Raw genomic sequence first — 16,013 nt, forward strand, 5'->3', positions numbered from 1 at the left:
ATTTTCAAATTTGTTAAACGATACCTGTTCCTTCGTCGGCACCAATCTCTCTGGATAAGGGGCTGAAAGAAGTAACTTAGCCCTCTCCTCTAGGTCTCGCATGCCGGCATCGGTGGACTTAGGCTGAAAATCCACTACCTTATTTTTGTTGAAGCTCGAACCCTCTTCAGACCGTCTCGAAAATGAGCCATTAATCGTCATCGGGTCATATTTCGGAACCGGAACTGACCCATCAGCATTTGGGTCTTGCCTCAATATTTTCGGAGTAGTCGTACCCCGAAACAAGTGGTCCCTCAAGTTATTTGGCATTCGAGGACGAAAAGACTCACCCTCAGTAGCGTTGTCGGTCGATCGACCGTGCATGTCAGTCGATCGACTAACTTCTACAGAAACAGTAGCTGTAATTTTTCGCGGACTGGTCGATCGACTGGGTATGTCAGTCGATCGACTGATATACCTGGCAGTCGTCTTTTTCTTGCCATTGTTTGTCACTGCCTTTTTCTTGCTTGGTTCCGCCTCATCTTTTTCAGTAGCTTCCTCGACCATAGCAGGCCCATCAAGGGTAGACCCACTCCTCAAAGTAATAGCATTAAGGGTCTCCTTTTGATCCGTCTGCGACGGTAAATGTCCCGGAGCTCGAGCTGCACTCTTGCTAGCCAATTGAGCAATTTGGCTCTCTAACATCTTCATCCTGGCCTCTCTAGCTTGAGACTCTTTCAGTAACAAATTTTTCAACTCGGCAAATTCAGATCCTTGGGACTGCTGCTGCTGAGGAACATACGGAGGCTTTTGGTATTGCTGCTGCTGCTTATGAGGGGGCACATAATTCTACTGTTGCTGCTTCTGTGGAGGTGGAGTCGGATTTAGGACATTTTGGCTACTCCACCTCAAGTTCGGATGGACATTCGGCTCAAAATAAGTGTTTGTCTCCTATAATGCTTTGAAAGGCGGACAAGACTCATAGGGATTAGGACAATGGTCTGAAACATGTCCCTCAGCTCCACATCTTTTAAAGACGAAAGGACCGTCTGACACAGCATTCACTTGATAGATCCCTCCTTTCGAAGCTCCTCCCAACTCGTATTTATCAAATCTCGCCGTAAGGGCCTCTAATGCAGCTACAGAAGGGGATTCAGCACTCCTCCTTTGATTTCCCCTGGAATTTCCATACTCAGCTTTATGGGTGGCCAAATCATCAATAATTTTCCACCCCTTATTTTCTCCAACATTCTCCTGGAATCTACCATTAGCTGCCGTATCCAGGATAGCCCTCTGATCGTCATAGAGCCCATTATAAAATTGATTGCATAGGCTCCATTTCTCGAACCCATGGTGTGGAATGGTTCGCACCATCTTCTTGAAACGGACCCATGCCTCATGAAAATTCTCATCCGGACCCTGTTTAAAGCTTGTGATCTGAGCTCTAATGGCATTTATCTTCGAGGCAGAGAAATATTTCTTGTAGAATGCCAGGGCCAGCGACTTCCAATCAGTTATCCCGTTAGCAGCTCGATCCAGGTCTCGGTACCACTCCCTTGCAGCATCACGAAGAGAGAATATGAACATGGTCTCCTTCACCTGGTCCTGGGTCACACCGGTTGGTGGGGGTATGGAACAGCAATAATCAATTAATGTCTCCATATGCTTAGCTGCATCTTCATTTGCAGCTCCCCCAAATTGGTTTCTCTAAACCAAGTTGATATAGGAAGGTTTTGGCTCGAATTTTCTGTCCGTCCCTGGTAATGCAAATCCCTTATAGAGATTCTCAGATGTCGGCTAAGAGTGACTGGCTATACTTGCTTCTTCAGCCATGTCTGGAGATGTGACGGTCTCAGCTGAAGAAGTAGAAATAGGTGACGAAGGTGGATCCTCCTCAAAAAGCTCGTTCTCGTAGTAACTAGACAGAGTACTCAGCTCTTCCTCTGTCGGCAATACTCTAGATGATCGTCTCAACTCACGCAAAGTCTTCTCAATCTCAGGATTGAACGGCAGTAATTCACCACCCTGTGACCTGCGAACAAGAAGAAACTACAAGTAGAATATGAGAATAGTTTAAGGAACAGATGCCCCTTAAACTAATAAAAAGACTAAAAATAAAAACAACTAAAAATTTTAAACAATTGCCTCCCCGGCAACGGCGCCAAAATTTGATGCCTGTCGTTGTGAGCACCTAAAATAATATTTATAATTCCAACTAGAACTATAGATAGCGGTATCAGGGTCGAACCACAGAGAGGCGATGCAATTAATAGTTGTCTTATTTAAGTCTAAAAGTAACCGTGTGTGGGGGTTTGATTTGAGTTGTTCAATAACTAAAGGCAATAAAAGACAGTAAACTAAATAAACGGATGAAAACAAATATTAAAAGGGTGCTAAGATGGTTGGTTCACTATAGTTTCGGCGGCAGTATACTAGGTAGGTCTAAAAACAAACACGTGAGACGGGAAAATAAGAAATCCTCTCGGTCCATTCTTACAGATATCATCTTTCGATCTCGCTATAGGTCCCTAATATCACTAATGCAACTTTCGTTCTGAAAAGTGACTAAAAAGGCTAAATTAACTTATCTCTCGATCTTATTAATTTAGTCGTCTTAATTAGGTAGGCTATCTCCCTTCCCTATCTTTCGATCTTAACTGGGTCGGTCAATTCCTAGGCATTTAACTAGTCGCGTGCACTCGATTCGTCAAACATAACAATTAAATTAATTAAAACGAAGGTAAAACTCACGCGGCCAGTCGATCGACCAAGGTGTGCGGTCGATCGACCGTGGCGCGATCTAGGTCTACTATTCTAATGCCGCCTACGCTACAGATTCCCTACATCCTAGCACAAGGGGTTTAGCTACTCATAACAATGACGAAAACAACAATAAGATTAAGGAATAAAACTACTGAATTCATGATTTAAATAATTAAACAAACAAATAACATAAGACGATAATTTCGGCTTTGGGAAACTAATCTAGCAATTCTATACTATGAATGAAAATAAAGCAGCGAATACTCAATAATAGAACAGAGAAATACCGATTGGAAGTAGGAATGAAGATCAAAACCGAATGCAAAGAATACTTTATTGATGGAGAACAACTAAACTAAAGAATTAACCCTAATGAATTTGATGATCGGAACTGAATTAAAGCTTGATGATTATTCTGAATAACCTAGGTTACGTTATATAGAATATCGCGTAACACTTATTCCTAAACCTAATATACAATGGGCTTTGGAAATCTCGTTCTATTAATTCACGTCAGAATTAACAGTATGGTCGATCGACCATAGCAGCCGGTCGATCGACTGAACTATGCTGAACAGTAGCTCCTGTAAGTCGTGCATTGGTCGATCGACCATGAAGGCCAGTCGATCGACTGCTTTAGCTGATAGTCCGCTTCAAATTCTTCATAAAATTATCTTTCAGGCCTCGAAATGCGCACCAAGCTCGTTCCTTGAGTAAATACTTCACGTCGAATGCAATGCAAGGTACTCGGGGACGGATTTAGCTTGATTTCCGCTGGATTCTTCACATTTCTGCAATAATGTACAAAAACACGAAAGTAGACGGAAATAGGGAGAATAGTAGCATAAACTACATAAATGAGCTCTGAAATGCGTGTAAAATGAGGTTTAAAACATCATATTTAAGACACGCATCAGCCCCCATAGCCACGATTAAAGACCTCCAGTCCATAAGCCGAACCACAAAAGTCCGGGCTGGGAGCATAAGTACCTGCATTATAACCAGAGGAAGAAGGGAACCCACCAGGGGGATAGTTGTAGAATGATGGGTGTGGTCCCTCGGGTTGGATAACCCATTTCCTAGCAAAATGATCATATATGGGGTACAAAGCAAGTCTTTTGTCATCACGAATGGCATTAATATTAAGGATTAAGTCTCTCATCATACCCATCATATCGACGCTAGAGGTGGAGTGTCGAGCATGAGAGGATGTACCTCTCTCACATTTCTCAATGGTTGAGGGTGTCTCTTGTCTTAGAGGCAAAAGGTAAGTCATGAGCTCAAAGCTAGCCGAACGGCGGGGTTTAGTGTGGAATACGACCTTTAGTTCGGAAATCTCATCCGGTAGACTTATTGAGTCATTTTTAGCAATTTTTCAAATAATGTTCGGATGAGAATTTCTAAACCAATTCAAGGATAAAAAATAAGTATAGTCAAGTCCATCACCCGCCTCCCTTGGGGAAGTCAAAGGTACCATTTGTGTTGTTTCTTGGTTAAACTTGCATAACTTGTGAGCAATTTTGGTGACTAACCCACCCATGACAATGACACTATTGTTCTTATGACATTGTTTGGTCAAGTGTGTGGCAAAATGATAAGGGATATTAATCCCCCAATTCTCATCACCATTAACATTAAGAAAAGCACCAAGTATTTCAACCTCAAATTTCCTCACTGAGTGAGGCTTATTTCTACCCAAGAAAGTCCATCCCATAAACCTTTGCCAAATGCGAAATTCGGGGTAGTGAATGTATTGATACGAGACATCGTCCCAATCAACAAAGGGGAAATGGGAAATGACCTGCCATGTGATTTTTGGGTTGTAATACCCAGGAGACTCAATATGCAAATTTCCATGCTTCGATTGAAAAATATCAGCAAATTCACCAAGATACATTTTATAATCTTGATTAAACAACCGGAAACTAACACCAAATATATGATCCTTTTTTTGAGATTTATGAAATTGAAAGGAACTTAAGAACTCAAGTATGAGTTCTAGGAAGGTCTTATAGTTCATGGTGTAGGCATGCTTCATGTCAAGATTCTGAAACAATGCCTTAACTCTTTTATCAATTCCGATATGCTTAAGAGAATAATGATTAATAAATTTTGTAGCCTTCATACATTTGTTTCTTAAGATGCCCCAATTTCCCCATTGCCTTTTAGTAGTAAAAACCACTTGAGGATATGTCGGATCATGCCAAGTTGGTTTCTCTTGCATCTCAACATCCTCCGCGACATGGGATGCCTCCGCCTCACCTCTCCTTCTCTTTGTAGCCCATTGTGAAGTACCTTTCTTAGGAGCCATTTTCTGAAATTTTAAGACAAAAATTTCATCTTAAGGCAAGCTAAAATTCATCCAAATAAGTTTAATAGAACAAATTAGTGAACTAATTCATCCTATAAACATTAATAGAACACAATCTAACCAATTTCTAGCAAAAATAAGTACAAACTCGATTTCCCCCAAATTGAGTTAGGGTTTGTGAAAGTTGATTAAATTGATTAAATTGGATGAAATCAAAAAGAAATGAGATGAATACTTACTTGGTGATGTCAATGGATGAACAAAGCTTAAAATTTGATGAAGGAAATGATGTTTCTTTGTGATTTAAAGTGAAGAAATTGATGAAGAATAGAGATAGAGAAGAGATAGAGTACCATCGGGAATGGTCTTTAGGATATGAATGAATTTCTCCTTACCCGTATACCAAACAAAAGGCCAAAGTCGTAGAAAATTGCATCCCCGACCGGGGCCGGCCCACCTCGATCGGGGTTGACTGTGTTTATGTAAAGACTTCCCTTTACTCCGTATTGTTTTAATTTCGTCTCGATTTTGAAAGTTACGTCCCCGAACGGGGTTTCTAGCATGGGGACGTGTGAATATCCTCCTTGAGCCTTCTTTTCTTCTTCCTTCACCTATAAATCATAAAATAAAACACCGTCAAGTGTAGTAATTTTATTTCTAAATCTATGAAAATATTAAATTTGCGAAAAATTAAAACAAAAACAAATAAAAGCTTGGGTTGCCTCCCAAGAAGCACTGGTTTAATGTCCCGCACGATGTAAGAAGCTCATTTGATCAATTTTCGTCCTTGAGCTCGTCACCTTCTGAGCTTTCTTTCATAGCTTCTTTGACATTCTTCATCCACTTTAAACTTTTCCATGAATATCCTTTTTTAGCACTCTTAGCAATAGTGCTCTTAGAATCCTTACCTGCAAAACAATCAACACCAATATCGACCTCTAGCGGATCTGTCAGTAAGGAGCGAGGTGTAGAAGAAACAAGAATAGAGTTCACAGTGTTAAGTAAATAACAACACTCTTGTGACATCGGGTTCTTAATGGTGTTGTTCTTGCTAAAGGTAATCCGGTCATTGCCTACTTCTAAGGTCAACTTCCCATTTTCACATCGATTAACGCGCCCGCGGTGTGCAAAAATGGCCTACCCAATATAATTGGGGTTTGTGAGTCCTCGACCATATCAAGTATGAGAAAGTCAACGGGTATGAAAAACTTGCCAACATTAACGGGCACATCTTCTAAGACACCTAAAGGTTGCTTTAAAGAATGGTCCGCCATTTGCAAAGTAATATTAGTGCATTTTAATGCACCCATGTTAAGTTTTTCAATAATGGAATAGGGCATGATACTTACACTAGCACCTAGGTCGCAAAGGGCCTTATCAATGGTATATGTGCCTATAGTGCAAGGAATAGAATAACTACCGAGGTCCTTAAGTTTCGGGGGAGACGTGTTTTGTAAGAGTGCACTACACTCTTTGGTGAAAGCTATGGTCTCAACCTCATTGAAGGATCGCTTCTTTGAGAGGATTTCTTTCGTGAATTTTGAGTATGAAGGGACTTGGGTAAGCAATTCAATAAACTGTACGGTAACTTGTAAATTCTTAACAACTTCCAAGAACTTACCAAACTTACTCTCTTTCTTGTTCTTTGCTAGGCGGTGGGGAAACAGTATTTGAATTTCAACAACTTCCTTTGGAGGAGCATCCTCCACATCTTTCTCCTCAACCACAATATGATCATCCACCCTCTTTGAAATGGCATCACTTTCCTTAGCATTAGGAGAAATATCCTTCCCAACAAGAACCTCTTCACTTTCTTTAGGAATAGGGGGCTCATCATCCTTGGTACCAAGCTTACTCTTTTTCTTAAACATTGCTAAGCGATGAGGAAATGGCATTTGAATCTTAATGGGAGGCTCTTCACTAGCCTTGTTTTGGACACTTTCCCCAAGCTTGGTCTCTTTACTTACCACCTCGTCATCCAAAATCATGGATGGCTCATCATGACTCTTACCACTACTCAATTGAATGGCATTAACCGTCTCATGTGGTTGCTCACCTTGGGGTGGTAGTTGACCCGTCTTCCTTTGGGGGCTAGATGCGGCTAGTTGAGCCAATTGTTGCTCTAGCATTTTGATCCCGGCATTGTGAGCTTCGTCACTCTTTTGATATTGAGCTACCAACTTGGTTTGAGCCTTAACCATTTGCATCACCAAGGCTTTAAGTTTGTTTCCCCCTTGGTTATTTTGTTGGACATTTTGGGGTGGTGGACTTTGGGTTTGTTGGAAGTTTTGTTGAGGTAGCCTTTGCTGTTGGTTTTGAATTTTATAGCTCGATGGGTAATTTTACCATTGTTGTGGTGGAACATAGGTATTTTGTTGTTGTTGAGGTTGAGGGTTAAGCACATTGTTGATTTTGTAAGACAAGTTCCGGTGAAATTTCGTGTTCGGGTTATAAGTATTTGAAAATGTACCCGGTGGAAATGACCTTTGTCTAAAACTTTGAACAGCATTTACCTCCTCAATAGTAGCTTGGAAATGAGTGGTGTAATGACCCGCACCTCCTCAACCTTCGCAAACAACAATTTGGCTTATAGAGGACACGACATTGAGTTGTTGAAGACAGGAAACAACATTTTGAGCCTCCAACTTTTCTTAGAGCAATAAGATTTGAGCTTTGAAAATGGTAGTGTCGGAAGCTTCCTCTTTACCATTGAATGGGGTACTCCGGGAATTGACATATTGGGCATCATGAATGGCCATGGATTCAATTGTGGCATGAGCAATATCCGTGTCAATTTGATCAAACCACCCATTGTTGGCGGAATCAATAAGAATTCTTCGGGACTCGGCACAACATTCATTATAGAATGTTATAGCTAGGAACCAAGCATCCAAACCATGATGTGGGCATTGCCTTTGTAACTCCTTGTACCTTTCCCAAGCTTCGTATAAGCTCTCTAGAGCTTTTTGATGGAATTCCGTGATTTGGCTCCTCAAGATTTGAGTTTTCTCCGGTGGGAAAAACTTTTGATAGAAAGCAAGAGCCAAAGTTTCCAAATTGGTGATTCCCATAGAGGTGCGGTCAAGGATATTTATCCATAATTTTGCCTTGTACTTCAAAGAGAAAGGGAAAAGTATTTACCTAGTTTGAGCTGGAGTGACTCCCGTTTGCTATTCATGGAGCAAGAGTCACAAAAATTTTGCACATGTAAATTGGTATCCTCCAAAGGAGTTCCCCCAAATTGCTTTCTCTCCACAAGGCTAATAAAAGCCGGTTTGATCTCGAACTCCGGGGCAGTAATTTGGGTAGTAGTGATACCCGCCGGGAGCATAGCCGCGGTAGGTTTGGTATGATCAGAAAGTTTCACCATCTTTTTCATAAGAGATGGTGGTGGTTGTGGAGATGATGCACTAGAAACCTCCTCCTCTTCAAAAGCTTGAAAATCGTCTAATTCTCCAATGCGAGAAGACCTTAGCATAGGACAACAATCTCAAGAAATTTGTAAGCAACGGTCTCAAGGAACAGGTGTTCCTTAAGACAAAAGAAAAAAAAGATAGAAATCAACAATTAGAAACACAATAAAACCATGCTCCCCGGCAACGGCGCCAAAATTTGATAGGCTTGTCGTATACCTAATCAAAGATTAAATTCCCTAGACATAAATGAATGTAGTACAAGGGGTCACAAACAAGAAGATGGAAATTGCGTTATGAAATGCTATGAATAGAGTTCTATCAAGGTCGATTACGATTGGTTGTTTAGTTGGTTTGATAACTTGTAAATAAAATGATGTAAAATATGTATGGTAAAAGAGTCTAGGGGTGTTGGGTGACACATGCAATTGTATATAGATGCTTATGTTAAACTCGGAATAAATAACATTGTTAATTGTTTAGGTCTTATGACAACCACCTCTCGCCTTATTGTAAACCATAGGTCGGGTCCTAGAGAACTCTCGTTATGACTAGGTCGTCCTACTAACACATGCTTAGTCTAATTCGATTCTGTGCCTCTCGACTTATAGAATGAATTAAAAAACTTAATCAATAATTATGGCCACTAAACAAAGATTAATCAAGACGATGCAAACATGTGATAGAAACAATTAAAAAATATTACATCAACCTAGTTCAACATTTACAAATAATAATCTTGCATGACTTCCCTATTCCCTAGACATATGAAACTACTCACTCATGATGAAAATAAAACTAATGTTATATGAATAAATAAACATGATTATAATGTAAATATCACTAAATGAAATTATAAGAATTATTAATAAACTAAATAAAAGTAACATATGAGTTAGTAAAGTGCTAAAGATGAGAAATATAATAATAAATGTTAATGATAAACTAGTGATGACAACTTGATAATAAACATTAATAATCAAACTAATATTGCAATGCTAATAACAATGACGAAAACTATGAAATAACTATAATGAAGAATGTATTAACGAAATGAACAAGAATCGAAATTACCATAACAAGAGAACTTGGAACTTGAATAAAAATAACTTGAATAACATGTTGGAGTATGTGTTCTCAATAATAGTGCGATCACATATTAAATCTCATAACAAGAATACAAAAAGGATGATTCAATATTTTGTCAACTGATCAACATTAATCGGTATCGATTGACTGACTAGAGTTTGACGTTACTGTCGTTTGGCGGTGGTGATTAGTTGATCCCTTAAAGTCACACCTATAGGACAATTCCCTTAACTGATAAGTTAATTAATTGTATGTCAATACAGATTAATTAAATCCTTAAATTGAACAAATTCTTATCAATGAGTGAGAGTTATATATATCTTATTGTAATGTGATTAAACAAGATTCAATTTAGTAATTAATATGTTATATTACTAAAATTGATTAATGTTTATACAACATTTGATATAAGAGTAATTAGTTAATCATAATTGCAAAATGTTGTAGATTATATTAACTAGACTTAATGTGACCCATTTTATATACATGTAATTGTGAATTACTTGTTAATTTGATAAAAGTAATTTATTTGATTTAAAATGATATTTAATTAGTTAAATATGCATTTATATTTCTAATGACATGTTACATGTCACATGTCACACATTATAATTGACAAAATACAAATTGTAAAATGGAAGTCCATTTTAAGTGTGGGAGCCGATTTTAGTAGGTAGTTTTAGGGTGTATGTGGTTGATTATTTTATAAGGAAAAGCATAATCATCACACTTGACCTACACCTAAGCCTAGCCTATTATTTGGGTAAGACAAAAAGCAAAAAGAAAAAGCTTTTTCCCTTCCCCATGGACCTTGACCGGCCACCCCTCCCTTATGAGGACATGATGTTCTCATTTTTGTTTACTCTCTAATCCTTTTTGGCTTATCTCTCAAAAACCTCTCACACATAAAAATAGTTTTTATGCTTAAATTTATTCTAAAAATTCTAATATCACAAAAAATATTACTAGTATATTAATAATAATATTATTAGAACAAATTTAAGGTAACTAGTAATATTATCTAGTTAATGATATTATTAGTGTTATGGGATAGTCTTGGGTGCAACCAAGAGGAGAGTTTCTAATATGGAACTTTGGTTTTCAGAGGATCATCCTAATGTTATTAAGCTCAAGAACAAGGTTAGGAAGGTGTCCTACCTTGTGCCCTAAGTTTGGTCCACCATTTTGTAAGGGTAAAACCGTTTTTCTCCGTATTTCATTTATTTACATATTGCATGTAACTAGATCTATTATTCTAAATTAGTGAGTAATTTAGAAACTAATTAGAGGAGTCTAATTAGGGGTTTATGAACAGAACAATTGGTATCAAGAGCTTTGTTGTTGCATGCAAATCGTTTTTTGAGTTTTTTACGAGTTATTTGATGACTAAAATAAAAACCGGAAAATTTATGTTTATATAGTATATGCACGTTCCATGCATGTATACATTCTATTACTAAAATGTTTTAGGTCATTTTAGATGATTTATGGAATTTTATTGCTCACTTTTATAATTTATTGGATAATAATAACATTTTAGTGAGTAAAATGGTTATTTAATAACTAAAAATAGTTATATGATGTTTCTGGCCACGAAATTTTAATATGATCTCACATGAATATTTTACTTATTGTATGTAAAATTTGAGAATAATGTTATTAATTTGCATGATTTATGATTTTAATGGTTAAAATTGGATTAAATCGAGATTATATAAGCTATAAATAGCTAAAAAGAAATTTACGGCATGAAATTTTTTACCAAAGTTCCACACATATTTAGAACATCAGATGTGAAATGGAAAATTTAATTTTGTTAATTTTGTGTGTTTATTGATTTTTATGTGATAAAATCGATAAAAGGCAACTTTATTAGTCATAAAATTAAATTCGAAATTTTTTGGTTGGATTTATGTTTTTCCAGGATCTAGAAATTTTTATAGTATGTTCAAAATTTTGATTTTGAACTTTTCATAATTTTTGTGATTAATTTGGAATTAAGTTGTAAAAATTATTATTTATGCTATTTATTCATGAAGTAAATTATAAATGATTTGTGAGCAATTTTTTATTGAATTTTTGGGATCTTGGTCATATTCCAGAATATACAAAATTTTGATTTCAAATTTTTCCAATTTTTATGATTTATTGGGAATTATTTCTTAATTGTTAAGATTAATAAGATTATAATGAGCAATAATGTAAAACCAAGTTAGATTATTGTCAAATCTTAGAGTGGACTAATATTTGAGCCCTAAAACAGTTTGGGTAATTAACCTGGGCTTGTATTATTTTGGTGACTTTAATGAGTTATAAGTCACACATTTCCATAAAACCAAAGCGATATACGATATAATCCAGTAGGGCGATTTGGCACATTCATTTTTGCATGTTGAATACATATATATTGCTGCATATTTTATAGATGTATGTAATTTATATTTATGAAATTTTGAATCATGTATTTTGTCTTAGTATGGCCTTAGTTTTTAATAGGTATTACCCGTAATGTAAGGGAATATCGATTTGGTTATAATTTTATTGTGATCTCGCATCACCGTTTTGTAATTTAATAGATTTATTTTATTGCAAATGTATAATAGGAATAACTATGTATTTTATTATTATTTTTGTAATTCCGGAGTTTCCTAAAGACGGTGCCATTCGGAAAGGCGTTCCAATCATGACGGTGTTTCCTTCGGAGGCGTGTCATATGATGTTCAAGGGACCAAAGGAGTTTATTTCCGAATATGTAATAGATTATTAGATTTTCTATTTTAGGAAGGGTCATACTAGGAAATTGCTTTTCTTTACATGTTCTATTTTTATATGTTTGCATGCATGCCAAATCGCCATAACATCACATGCATATCTTTTTATATCGAGTTCTCGACCTTGTCAATTATAATTATCGATAGATCACTAATTTAGTTCACTTAAAAGAGATAGATAATAAATTGACAAGACCTTCACATTTCTAAAAATTGAGATTTAGCCTTACCAAATAGTAGGAACTCATGAATCCCAATGTCATTAGGGGTACAATACATTATTGAAATATTATACCGGGGTGCTTTCTTTTAACGTTGGGTAAGTGGGATAAGATGTTATTACGTTTTGAAATTTGGTTGATCTCAACGAAAGTATTGGAGGGACCGTTGTCCCAATAGAGTCGGGCTAAAGATGAACTTAATGTAATTTTATCGACCGAGAGTTCTAAGTGTAGAATCGGTTAAACGAGTTAACCCACCAGATTGTATTAGTAAAGGTTATAGAGGGACCGTTGTCCCACAATCGAGCTAGTATGAATTTGGGTTTTGGAATCGCTTATATAATTAAGTGGAGGTCATTATATAAATGCTAAAACTTGCTAAAAGTTTTCATATATTACGATGAATGTTTATTTTCCCACTATTTCGTTGTTTAAATTTGTTCTATATCTTTCCTCCTAGACATATACGATGTCATTTCGACTTTAACTTATGTCTCCATTAAACCACTATAGCTAAACACAAATAGAATCTCTTTTTTAAAAGCCTCAATTGAACCGTTTAAATAATGCTTGGACTAGCTCCATAGGAATCGTTCTATTCCATAGAACTCCATAGGAGTTGTCCTATGTCATATAAGATTAGCATCTTAAATTCCTAACATACCTATGTATGATTTCTTGTGAAGAAATAATAGTGGTAATGATTAATCAAAATATGTTTTGATAATATCTTCTATGCATCCACGGTTCAAAAGTCTTATTGCTCAAACTAAACACTTGTTATCAAAGCACTTAAGTAATTAAGAACATGACAATGTTATATTGGTAAATTAATTTGTTAGAAATTTTGATTAACCAAATACCACAATAGAGTTAACCCTTGTGAAGGATTAACTATGAATTTAAATGAAGATAAGTCTTCATCAAGTAGAAATTCTTGAAGTCAGTGGGAGCAATAAGAAGTAAGTACCTATCTTAATTGTTAAGGATAGAACTAGGCTTAAAAGAGAAAGTGTTGGACACTAAAATAGAGACAAACCCCAAATAAGTAAAGATCAAGGAAGTTGGTCGTGTGACTCCAACATATTCCTTCTTGAATATCTATGACATTGACATTGCATTCTTGCTAATTACCACATCATCAGTATTTGATACAAATCTGTAGATTTCATCATAATATTTGGTATTATCGTGTGGTGGCTAGCAAGAATGTTGTAGTGTACTCATTTTAGTTTTGTGTTTAGAAATGTACCTCAATAACTGTTATGATGTAGAATAAGTCTAAATAAGAATATAATTCAAGTTTTTGTATAAAACGCAAAGGGTTTCTCTATTATGCAATTATAACAAGCGTTGTGCCCTTACATACCACAATTAAGTTTATGGTGAGACCATACAAATCAAGGTAATTATATTCAAACTAGAAATAAATGTCATATATACAAGACTCAAGTTGGGGACCCCAATCATTTCTCAATTCTCGATTGAAAATCGCATTTAAAAACTAGTTTTGACTAGTCTCCCAAACCATTTGATTGGGAATCTTTTTGTGTGTGCTAATCTTGTATTCAAATCAAGATAATTCATGACTTTTTCTTGAAAAAGATTATGAATAGAGCAAGATATTCGCCCTATTTACACTTTGAAGTGCATGGTCGAATACAATTTCAATCAGAAAAGGTTATTACTTCTTCATCTCTTTTACCAACGAACTAGGTAGATACTTGGTTAAAATGGGGAACAATAAAGTGAAGACTTTTATCTGCACCAAAAAGAGTGTGATATGGTATCACAAGTTCACTTTCATTACGATATGATTGAATCTTTAATAAATAGTTGGAGGTAGTTTCTGTTATAAAATTTGTCTGGCATTTAAATTTTCAACTAAAACAAAACATGGTTAAAGAAATCATCTACTTTTCATATGAGATATGGTTAGGCATGGCACCTAAATTGTAGCTTGTTTCGATAGTAAACATGTGCTCTCTCTTCCTACATGATCACGAGAACAAAGGGTTTGTGGCTCGTGATGTTGTCTATTAAAGAAAAGAGGATTATTTCTTAAAGACAGAGTGGGAGAAAATGTTCAAGAGCCACAAACTGAAGATAAGACGTAGGAAAGTGGTCTTTCTTGGTCAAAATCAGTAAATATTGATTCGAAACCTAAGTGGACAGGAGTCATGTTATTTTTGAAAGTAACAAACCTGTAACTTATTAAGATGTTTTATCTAGTTTCAACTCCGCAAAAGTCCGAACTGAACATAAACGTTAAGATGTTTCCATGACTTGGTTGATTGGTGGTAAGAGGTTTACACCAATTGCAACGCTTCGTTAAATTCGGATTTTACATATTATTTGACTGTTGGATTTTAAAATCATCTTGCATGAGTTTTGTAAATAGCAAATATACTAAGGTAGGATACGAACTTAAAAGAAATATTAAGTAGAAGTCAAGGAGTTGAATGGTATGTTTCAGTCATGTAATAAACTTTTCTCGATTTGTCGAGTAGTTTTGTTTATACATGAAGTTTAGTGGGAGTAGGGTGGTATTATTAGTCTTATATGTGAATGACATATTGGTCATTGTGAGTGATGAAAGATTTAGGAGAAGAATAATACATCTCTAAGAATATCCAGTTCAATGGATATTAGCATAAAGTTAATATTCTTATAAGAATCTTGACAAGTTCAAAAGGATTGAACATGTAGAAATTGAATCCATTTGCTTCCGTTGCTGGATTAATTCATTATGCTAAGATGTATCACTATTCTTATACTTCGTATACTTAGAGTATGACGAGAAATTAAAATCGAATCTTTGTGAAAGTCAATATATAGCCATATAGTCTATCCATTAGTACTCAAGAAGCACTAATGATATGTCTTCTATGTCTCATATATAGATAACATATTATTCATTGAGAATGATGGACCAATACTCTTCTCCGTGAAGGAGGGATTGGGAGACTAGGAAGAGATGCAAATCATCTTTAATATCCAAATCTATAAGTGATATATACGAGAGGATAAGTGTTTAGAAATAATTATTGGATTTATGTGCAATGAGTTACACAAAAACCATATTCTAAACACATAAGGATGGTTGGAGAACCATCTTGGCTATAATATTTGAGGAGTAAATCTGAGTAATATACAACGGAATTTATATTGTCAACTGATCATCATTTATCAGTAACGATTGGCTCACTAGAGTTTGACGTTACTGTCGTTTGACGGTGGTGATCGGTTGATCCCTTGAGTACACTTGCATCTATGAGATATGCAAGAAGGATGAATCCCAAACACTGTGAGGACAGTAGGAGTTATACTAAGGCAAGAGATCCTATGTCTAGATTGGATGTAAACACGTACTCAAAAGGTTTTATAATACGAGATTATAGATAACGAAGGGAAATAGTATATAATAAGGTTATGTAAAGTGAAAGATGTTGCTAAGACTTGTTAA

General features: G+C 36.0%; 2 non-coding genes across 2 annotated transcripts; both read left to right on the plus strand.

Moving 5' to 3' along the window:
* The first annotated feature begins 1,324 nt into the window (after positions 1-1,324).
* Positions 1,325-1,431, plus strand: LOC141609840 (small nucleolar RNA R71). The gene has a single exon (XR_012527747.1). It is a non-coding gene; the product is annotated as a small nucleolar RNA R71 (small nucleolar RNA).
* Positions 1,432-7,945: 6,514 nt separating this feature from the next.
* LOC141610267 (small nucleolar RNA R71) lies at positions 7,946-8,053 on the plus strand. Its single transcript, XR_012528171.1, has one exon. It is a non-coding gene; the product is annotated as a small nucleolar RNA R71 (small nucleolar RNA).
* Positions 8,054-16,013: the final 7,960 nt, after the last annotated feature.

This window comes from Silene latifolia, chromosome 10, assembly GCF_048544455.1.
Source record: "Silene latifolia isolate original U9 population chromosome 10, ASM4854445v1, whole genome shotgun sequence".
Lineage (NCBI taxonomy): Eukaryota > Viridiplantae > Streptophyta > Magnoliopsida > Caryophyllales > Caryophyllaceae > Silene > Silene latifolia.